The 10,619-nt window shown below is 38.3% G+C and overlaps 1 protein-coding gene across 1 annotated transcript in view; it reads left to right on the top strand.

Moving 5' to 3' along the window:
• St3gal6 (ST3 beta-galactoside alpha-2,3-sialyltransferase 6) overlaps nucleotides 1–10,619 on the top strand; it is a 330,280-nt gene that overhangs the window by 91,993 nt on the left and 227,668 nt on the right. The window lies entirely within an intron of this gene.

Here is a 10,619-nt window from a genome sequence, read left to right as displayed (position 1 = left end):
GGGCGGTGAGGGCGGGACCTGAGGAACTCCTTGCCTGTGTGGGAAGTTAAAAAAGTAGTTGAAAGCCCTGGGGCCTAGGGAACTCCTTGCTTAAGGAGTGGGAAGTCGAAAAAGTAGTTGGAAGCCCTTAAGAGAATCCCAGGGAAAGATTTTTCTGTACTCAAGTCCATATCACAGATCTGTACATAAAATCTTGCTTGGCCTTGCTTCTCCAATGTCCACGTAATAATTTTAGAAATAGGAAAAAACAACGTGGATGTTTTACTTAACCAGCATGAAACTCCTGACCTGGTAGGTTTGCCTGATTAAGAAATACCAGGCCTGGCCTGTAATACAGTGGGTCCGAAGGCCAAGGCAGCAAGATTGCAAGTTCAAGGCCAGCTTCATCAATTTAGTGAGAGCTTGTCTCAAAATAAAAATTAAAATTTTAAAAGTGTGGGGGAGGCACTGGAGATGTAACTTAGTGGTAAAGCGCCTCTGGGTTGGATCCCCAGTACCAAAGGAAAAGAAAGTCACACCAGGACTGTCATTCCAGCGACTCAGGAAGCTGATGCAGAAGGATCAGAGCTTTCAGTCAGCTGGGACAACTTAATGATACCATCTCAGAATTGAGAAAGACGGGAGGGTGAGGGGGGGTGTAGCTCAGTGATAGAGCACCCTTGGGTTAAATTCCCAGTAACCATAATAAATAAATAAATAATCTTAAAATAATTATCCAACCATTATAGGGTGCTGCCAATATTTTTAACATTCAGTACTTCCAACAACTCCTATAAATTAGGCAGAACAAACATCCACACTTTAATCCATACCCCCCTGTCTCCCTTCTCCTTGCCTCACACACTAGTAAAAACATGGAGCTTACATATTGAAATGCAGGAGTTTTGTCCCATAACTATAACCCAGTACTGTGAAGCCTAGACACAAAGGTGTAAGAAAAATTGTCAACATTTTCAACACTTGTTTTAAGAACTAATTGGTCCCTTAAGTATCCATAATTATTTTAATTTTTAGTAGCAGATAATAGTTTAAGCCAATGGTGGTTATTCTCACTAAATTTTCCCTGATGGAAGTTCAGCGGCTTGCACTGGGCTCCTTGTGCACACCAGTGTGTCTTAGCCACAGCAACCTCAGGCAACTTTTGCCCTGAATATAATGCTGCCTGGATTAGCATGGTCTCCAAGACTAAACAGCTAAGAGTCCATGGAAGGAAATGGCCTGGATTGAGAAGTGCATAAACTTCACCTAAGGATGAAAAAACAGCAGTTTTTAGCCACATGGTAATCTGTCAGGAAGCCATGTTAGAAGGAAAGGAAGCATAAGAACTATCACTTCAGGAGAGGCATTTGCCTTTTCTGGACTCCTTTGATGAGTTTGGCAGGGCCTACAGAAGATAAATGCACCTCATTGGTGAAAAGAAACCTCTGAACCATTTGTCTGTCAGAAGCCACTTTGTTATTATTCCGATTCTGCAACTACCCATTAAGTTAGCAAAAAATAAGCAGGAACAGACCATTTCAAACATTTGCTGACTCACAAATGCTGGTTCTGAACAAGCTGTATATTGCTAAGTCATATTTGTCAATGTGGAATAAAAGGCGTCCCCTCTCTGAGCAAGTTCATGCATCACAGAGCTACTGGGGACAAAAAAAAAAGGTCATAGTAATTTGTAAGACATATGGTATAAGATAGGAGTGTTCATCTGTCAGGTTTTTTTCCCCAGTGAATGGATACACTGATGGAAACACTCCTTTATAATTTGTTTTCTTCATGACCCAATAGCCAAAACATTCTGACTAATCTTATACAAACTTAGGAGGTATAGGAAAATACACGTCAATTTTTAAACACACAATTCTCAGAATGCTCCTTCCTCTGTCCCCCAAAGTACTATAGGACATAACTGATTTTAAGTCAGATGGCAAAATATTAGTCTTCCTTATAGAGAGAACTGGAGGCCTCCATTTCATCCCAGCTTTACTGTTTTCTAACACAAACATGCCCATACCCACACACATACCCATAATTCCCATTATCTTTACTAAATTGTACTATTTTCACCAATTCCCAAATTTTGAAAGACAGTCTCAAGAAATCTACTACCAAAATGACTCAGTTCTGTTGTTTTCAGAGAGTCACAGAAACTCAAGCTAATTCGTAACAAAGTATTGCTAAACATGTGTTTGCCTTGGCATGCTTCTGCCCAGCTAAGAAATTCTGTTGGGAGTCATGGGGTTAGTAAGATTAAGAAAGAAGGGGAGGGCTGGGGATGTGGCTCAAGCAGCCCGGGTTCGATCCTCAGCACCACATACAAACAAAGATGTTGTGTCCGCCGAAAAAACTAAAAAAAATAAAATAAAATAAATATTAAAAAAAATTTATCTCTCTCTCTCTCTCTCTTAAAAAAAAAGAAGGGGAATGTTTGAGATTTTTAATTTTAATTTTTGTCCTAGAATTTATATTTTTAAACTTTTAGAGTGTCAGAGGCAACTGCTTACATAGGTCACTAAAAGAGCTCTTAAAGCTATAAATAGACTAAATATTCAATACAATTTAATGTGGTTGACTTACTTTTCTTTAATTTTCTAATTAGAGTCTTGCCAAGATATAAATACCACTCAAATATTCCAAGAGAATTTTATAAAAGGGACAGAATCTTAGTGCCTGCCACTATTGTCCTTCACTTTTACACTTTAGCTTCTCTCCAACTCTTTTCTCTATAGTAATATGGATGTGATGTCTGGTGTTCTAGCAACCATTTTGTGACCAGGATTATTAAGATCCCATAAAAAATATTGCAGATCATTAGAAGCAGTCTGGGCTATGGGGAGGCGGTCAGTGCCTCGCTATGGGTCCTTCTTCCTGCCCAGAAGGGTATAAGCCACCGGAGAAGAAAAGTCAGAAATAATTAGTGAAGAAATAAGAAGCAGAGACAGAATTATAGTTTTGAAGCAGAACACCTGATACGTCCACCCACACAGAAGCTGGAGCTAAACAATTAGGAAATGGCTACTGTGGCTTATTTAAAGGGCTGTATCAAAGGCAGGGATAGAATATCAGGGGTGGAGTTTTGCTTCATGGTGTCTTGCAGTCAGCAGGTTGATAGGCATCTTGGCAAGTCACACCCATCTCTGAGAGGCTATGTGGCTGCAGAAAGTCACCCCATCTCCTGTACTATGGGGGACCAGACAGAGCTGAACAGCAATTCACATGTATTTGGGTGATTTTACCCTGCATGTTTGCCACAAGAAGTTCCCAAATATCAGATGTTCCTACTCAAAGTCTACAAGGGCAGTGTAGTCCACACATAGCCCACAGATAGCTCTTGACACTGGGCACTGATGCTATCCTTGAGAAGATTACTTTTGGATTGTTTATTACAAGAGGAAAAATAGGGTACAGGTATGCTGCTACAGTCCTTCTAATATAGACTGTGTGCTATTTTGATTCAGGCCCAGAGCAATGGAATCTGCTGACCATGTACTGAACCTCTGAAACTGTGAGCCAAAATAAACACCTCCTCTTCTAGGTTGTTATTACTATGTACTTGCTAGTTCTTCTTTCTGAATCCCCTATTTGTGTTAACGCTGGATACATAGGCTCAATTCCAGGAATCATGTTTAAAAATTTCTTCCTATAGTGGGCATCTATGCTATCATCAGTTCATCACAATTCCCTTTCTCTAGAAATTTCCCTATAAATCCCCCATTCTCCCTGTCCTCCTCCTCTCCAAGTCCCCAACTGTAAGTAATGTGGGAGAGCTCCATGTTCTTACATTATCCATATTCCTTCCTCTGAACATTATATATTGGTTCCAGGGTGGGCATCTGAACCAAAAGGTCTAAAAGGAAAAGTTCATCAAGTTTTAGACCAAGAAATAAAGTCCATCTTCTCTTATCTGTCCACAGTTACCTAAGCAATTATATGAATCAGTTGTTGAATTAAAAAACACCTTTTCTGTCAGAGGGGAAAAAATAATTACATTAACTTTTCTGTCAACTTTCTGGTTGAACATTCAATTACTTAAAACCTACGTCTTTTTCACATGAACTACTGCTTAATAATATTTCCACCTTCCTGGTTATGGGCTAGTGATTTACTAAATTGAAATATGGGATTATACATTTATTTTTAATTATATTTAATCGTATTAGCTTCAGGTAATTTCAGCAGCTAAATTGACACTCAGTTCTGTCATTCAGCATGCTAATTATTCCTGCCAGATTTAGACATTTGCAATTTGATTAAAATGTAAAACTCTATTCATCCAAGTGGTTGTCTTGGAAAAGAGGATATGGTTGAGTACAATGCCTTAGATTACAAGGAATTTGTTGAGTTGTTTCCAATTAAATAAAAAAAAAAAAAAAAAAAAAAAAAGCCAAGCCTCATGTTGCACATTTGTAATCCCAGTGACTGTGGAAGCTGAGATAGGAGGTTCATAAGCATAAGACCAGCCTCAGAAATTTAGCAAGGCCCTAGGCAATTTAGTGAGATCCTGTCTCAAAATAAAAAATAAAAACCTGGGGATTGTAGCTCAGTGGTAAATTGCCTCTGGGTTAAATCCCTAGTACCCAAAATAACAATAAATAAATAAATAAATAAAAAGAAGATATATTCCAATAAATGGCCTTCTTTGATTCTCAAACGGCAAATTCCCTAACTATATTACTTTGCCACCAAAATACAATAAAATTCTTGAATTGCATTTTGTCATTTCTTTTTGATATTCTTTAAGCATTATTAACAGAGTTTCCTATATCACTTCTAGAAGTCAGTATTTTAACTACAGAATGATGCTTACATAGACTGGAAGGTGTATCCTGATTCAAATCATGGAGGTACTCTTTTATTCAGTACTACTCTACGTACACCTCCATACTAAATTCTCCCTCCCTACCTCTCTATTTATGTTTCTCTATTAATATTTGAGCTTTGTTTTGTTTGTATACACTTCTCTTTATAACTTCAGTTGTTTTGCTTTCTGTTCTTGGTTAACATTTCACTATTTGTCCTATAAGTTTATTTCTCTTTCTCTCTCTACCTTTTCATTGGTCAAAAACTCGTCTGGCACAAACCATCCATGGGCTGTGTGTGGATTGTGTTACACACATTAGCCTCCTGAGGGTCGAAGCCTGGCTCTGCCAACTCCCTGTCAGGGATTGATCACATGATGCAGGTGCGCCGCCTCCTCTAGCTCTGCCTAGGATCCCACACAGAACTTGAGGTGGGTGTGACTCACCAAGATGTCCATCAATCTGCTGACCATAAGACATCAGGAAGCAAGACTGCTCTTGCCTCTGATGGCTCCACTATAAAATAATGGAAACGGTGGACTTGTGCTCTCTTTTCCAGCTTTTTCCAGTGTGGAAGCTGACCCTTAAGGTCGCCTAGCACTCCTCCCTTGATTTGAAAACTACTCTGTGTATTGCGTGGTTTTTCACTGCTTTCTTAGCCTGATGTTGCAGCCAGCTCTTTTAAACCCAGTTCATCTCATCTGCACGAGTTGTAGGCGAGACTCGTTCCCCTCCTAAACCTCAAAATGCGTTTTGTTCAAATTAGATTTTAAAATACATACTCAGAAATAAGACCAAGATGGCAGAGTATATGTACCTGCATCTTCCTTCCACAAAACATGAACAAAAACAAATTTAAAAAGTAACTGCAATTCCACTAGAGCATTTGAGGTAGAATGCCAAAATGAAGAAGGGGTGCTCCAGAGATGAGTGGAGCAGAGACTCAGGATGACCTTATAAAGGTAGGATAGATCCACAGGTCATCTACTGTCACATCTTCCCAATTCAGATCAAGCCTGAAGCAAGAGGAAATCTTGGAGCTCCGAATGAGAAGCAGGAAGCCCTCAGCAATACACTCTAATGACAAATAAACCTGAATCATTTGTTGCTGGAGAGGATCGCAACCCTCACAGACCCTGAGCCTAGGTTGAGTAGCTGCTTGGAATTTCACACCATCACATATCCCTGAAGAGTTCAGCCCACCTTGTGCACTCCCCACCCACGCTGCCTGCACAACACCACCATTGGGTCCTGTCGACCCGCTTACCTACAAAGCAGCTCCTTGGATATACTCACCCACCTTTGACCCTGGGAATAAGTCAGGAAGCCCACACTGAGTGATTTATCCCACCAAAGCTCTACAAAAGCACCCACAACCTTCACATTCTGAGAGACAACCCTACCTAAGCCACCATTGTGGCCCAGCTCCCATGTGGTACTTAAATAATAACAATTGCCCCTCCTTAGTTGCCAGGATTACCACACAAATTTCTCTCAGGCCTTCCAGGGGACCCAGCCTGCACATGGCCCTGAACACTGATGGATGCCCTACCCCAGCCTTGTACATGGTGCATTGTGCCCAGTGAGGACCACCAGTGGAGAACTGATACCATCTAACCCACAGAAAATGATAAACACCACCGCCATGCACACACAGCATTAGGAGCACCATGTCTAGTATTGCTGCTGGCAAACTTATGCACCTAAGAGATCTGCATAGCATCTGGCAGAGCAACTACATGAATTCCGCAATCCTAGACCCCTGAGATACCCTCTGTCATTGACTACATTGACATTACCTTACTCAATCCACCTGGTACCAAAGCCAATGTAGTCCACCCAATGGACACTCTTGGACTCATTGTGAAGAGAAATTTTTTTTTTCTTTTACAAAAGCTACTGTATAATTGGTAAAGACAACAGATTCAACAGATTTGTAAATATCAATATAAGGGCCAAAAAAGAATAGAAAAATAAAATAATGTTATAGTTTGGATCTAGAATGTCTCCCGAAGGCTCATGTTTTAAAGGTATGATGCCCAACTGGTTGCGGTATTGGGAGGTAGCAGGAACTCTAGGAGGTATCATCTCATTGAAGGAAGTAGGTTGCTATGGTGTGCCCTTGAATGTATATCTGCCCTCAGTCTCTCTCCTCCTCTTACTCTCTCTGCTTCCTGGTTGCCATGGGTAAGCAGCTTTTCCCCTACCAAGCACTTTTGCCAGATTAATTAATCTATCATCTTTAAACTCAGCCTCATACAAAGTCTCAGGTCATGGAGAAAATGTAGGCAAGTTCTTTGCCAGAATATAACGGAAGCAGTCTCTGCCAGGCTACCCTGCCTCACCATGGGACCAGAAGAAGCAATGAAGCTAAGTAACCATGGACTGGAATCTCTGAAACATAAAGTTAATTTTCTCCTGTTTTGACACGGATATCCTAATACATCCAAAATATAAATATATCCTAATACATTTTGGATGTATTAGGTAGGGGCTCTCTACCAACAGGCCCCCAAAAGGAAATCAATGGATTCAAAATATTATGATTTTAAGAAAACTCAATAAGTTAAAAGAGAATACAGAGAGAAAATTCCATGGAAATTAGAAAAACAATTCATGATCTACATAAGAAATTCAGAAGAGATGGGTATGTTAAAACAGAATCAAACAGAAACCTTAGAGCTAAAGGACTCAAAGTGAAATAAAATGAAGTTATAGGAAATGAAAAACTTCAATAACAGACTAGATCAAGCAGAAAAAAATAACTTTTGATACTTAAGACAGGTCTATGTAAGTCAGATAAAAACAAACAAAAAAAGAAGAAAGAAAACAAAGGAAAAATAATTTTTAAAAATGAAGAAGAAATCTGACAGAATTTATGAAAAAAGATTAATCAAATGAATATTGATAGTACGGGATTTCCAGAAAGAGATAAGAAGAGTAATGGCACAAAAACTTATTAAATGATCTCTAAGAACTTTCAAAATCTGGAGAAAGATATATACATCCAGTTTTAGGAAGTTCAAAGTACCCAATTAGAGTTAACAAAAAAAGATCTTCTCTGAGACATATTGTAGTGAACTACCCAAGTCTAGGTCAAAGAGAGAATTCTAGAAACAAAACAAAACAAATGAAAGTGTCAAGTCACTTAAAAGGGAATTCTCATTAGATGAACAACAGATTTCTCAGTAGAAACTTTATAGGCCAGGAAAGAATAGAATGATTTATCTAAGTCCTAAAAGGAAAAAAGAGTGCCAACAAAAAATATAATGCCCAGCAAAGCTATCCTTCAGACCAGAAAGGACATTCCAACATTCAAAATTCTGAGACAATTCATTACCACCAAATAGGATTCCAAGAATTACTTCAGGGACATCTATCTACACCAAGGAGCAAAATAGTGGTAACTACCACCATGAAAACAAGTCAAATTATAAAACTCAGTAGCAGAGCATATAGATAAAGGAAAGGGAAATGAAGAAGCAAATCATATCAATATGGAAAATCACCAAACCACAAAAATGAATAATTAGAGGAATAAAGAGATAATAGACAAAACAACAGAAATTAACAAAGTGACAGGACTGAGTCCTTATAGACCAATAATAACCTTGAATGTGAATCCTCCAGTTAAAAGATGTAGACTGGATGAATGGATTAAAAAAAAGACCCAACTCTATATGCCTATAGAAAGTCACTTCACTAGTAAAGACCTATATATAGAAACTGAAAGTGAAGGGATGGAAAAGAAGTTCCATCACAAAAGTAAACCAAAGACAAGTGTAAATAGCTATATTTATATCATATAAAATAGACATTAAGTCAAAAACTATAAAAAGAGTTGAAGAAGTCCACTATAAAATGATAAATGAGTCAATTCAACAGTAAGAGATAACAATTGTGATTAGAAATGGTAAGGATTGAAGAAATTTAAACAACATGCTCTTGAATGATCAAGGCATCTATGAGAAAATCAGAAGAGAAATTAAAAATTTTTTTGAAACAAGTGAAAATGTAAACACAACATACCAAAATCTGTGAGACATAGAAAAAGCTGTACTAAGAAGAAAGTCTATAGCAATAAGTTTCTACTTTAAAAAAGAAAAAAAAGGTACCAAAAGAGAAGACACAGAGACAAAACCACATAAATAAAGTTATCTCATGCTAGACAAAGGTGCCAAAAACATTCCCTGGAGAAAAGATAGCCTATTCAATAAATACTTCTGGGAATTTGGGAATCCACGTGTAACAAAATGAAATTAAACCCTTATTTCTTACCCTGCATTTTGAGTTGAGTTTGAAACTCAACTCAAAGTGGATCTGAAGACTTAGGCACTGGACCAGAGACCCCATGCCTAATAGAAGAAAAAGAAAAGTAGGCCCAAATCTTCACCATGTTGGCTGAGGACCTGGTTTCCTTAACAATACTCCTAAACCGCAACAAGTAAAATCAAGAATCAATAAATTGGATGGATTCAAACTAAAAAGCTCCTCAGCAAAGGAGACAATCAAGAGAGAGCCTAAAGAATGGGAGAAAATCTTTATCATTTGCACTTCAGATACAGCATTCATCTTAAGGATATATAAAGAACTTAAAAAACTTAACACCAAAAAAAAAAAAAAAACCAAATAACTCAATCAATAAATGGACAAAGGAACTGAACAGACATTTCACAGAAGAAGAAATACAAATGATCAAGAAGTATTTGATAAAAATGTTCAACATCTTTAGAAATTAGAGAAATGCAAATCAAAGCTACTCTAAGATATCATCTCATGCCAGCCAGAATGGCAATTATTAAGAATACAAACAACAATAAATGTTGGCAAGGATGTGGGCAAAAAGTTACATTCATGCATTGCTGGAGGGACTGAAAATAGGTGCAAACATTATGGAAAGTAGTATGGAGATTCCTCAGAGAACTTGGAATGGAACAACCATTTGACCCAGCTATCCCACTTCTTGGTTTATACCCAAGGGACTTAAAATTAGCATATTACAATGATGCAGCCACATCAATGTTTATAGCAGCTCAATTCACAATAGCTGAACTGTGGAACTAACCTAGGTGCCCTTCAAAAGATGAATAGATTTTAAAAATGTGGCATATGTATACAATGGAATATTACTCAGCCTTAAAGAAGAATGAAATTATGGCACTTGCCAATAAATGGATGGAGCTGGAGATTATCACGCTAAGCAAAATAAGCCAGTACCAAAAAAGCAAATGAGAATGTTTTCTCAGATATGCAGATGCTAATTCACAACAGTGAGGGGGCAGGTACTAGGAAAGAATAGAGTTACTTTAGATTAGGTAGAGGGGAGTGAAGGGAGGGGAAGGGGTATGGGGATAGGAAAGATAGTAGAATAAATCAGACATCATTACCCTATATACATATGTAACTATATGACCTGGGGGGATTCTACATCATGTATAACCAGAAGAATGATAAATTATACTCCATTATATATGATGTATCAAAGTGCATCCTACTGTCATGTGTTCTCGCCAGCGACCCACACTGTCAAGACGAGCTGGGTTCAAAAGAACTGGCTGCAACATTAAGCTAAGAAAAGAGTGAGAAAGCATAGGACACAGAAGTAATTTTCATATGGAGGGTAGGATGGCTCTGAGACCTTAAGAGTCAGCTTCCATGCTGGAAGGCACTGGAAAAGAGAGCGTGCACCTGGAATCTCTTTATTTTTATGGGGGGGGGGGGGTGGCACACAAAGAAGTTTCCATAGAATATTCCATAGAATATTCTTCACCAAATAAGGCAGGGGATAAGGTTTCAAAGGGGGGTTGTCCAATCCCATTGGGTAAT

Source organism: Marmota flaviventris, chromosome 8 (assembly GCF_047511675.1).
Source record: "Marmota flaviventris isolate mMarFla1 chromosome 8, mMarFla1.hap1, whole genome shotgun sequence".
Taxonomy (NCBI): Eukaryota; Metazoa; Chordata; class Mammalia; order Rodentia; family Sciuridae; genus Marmota; species Marmota flaviventris.
This window is presented reverse-complemented; position numbering and strand designations above follow the sequence as displayed.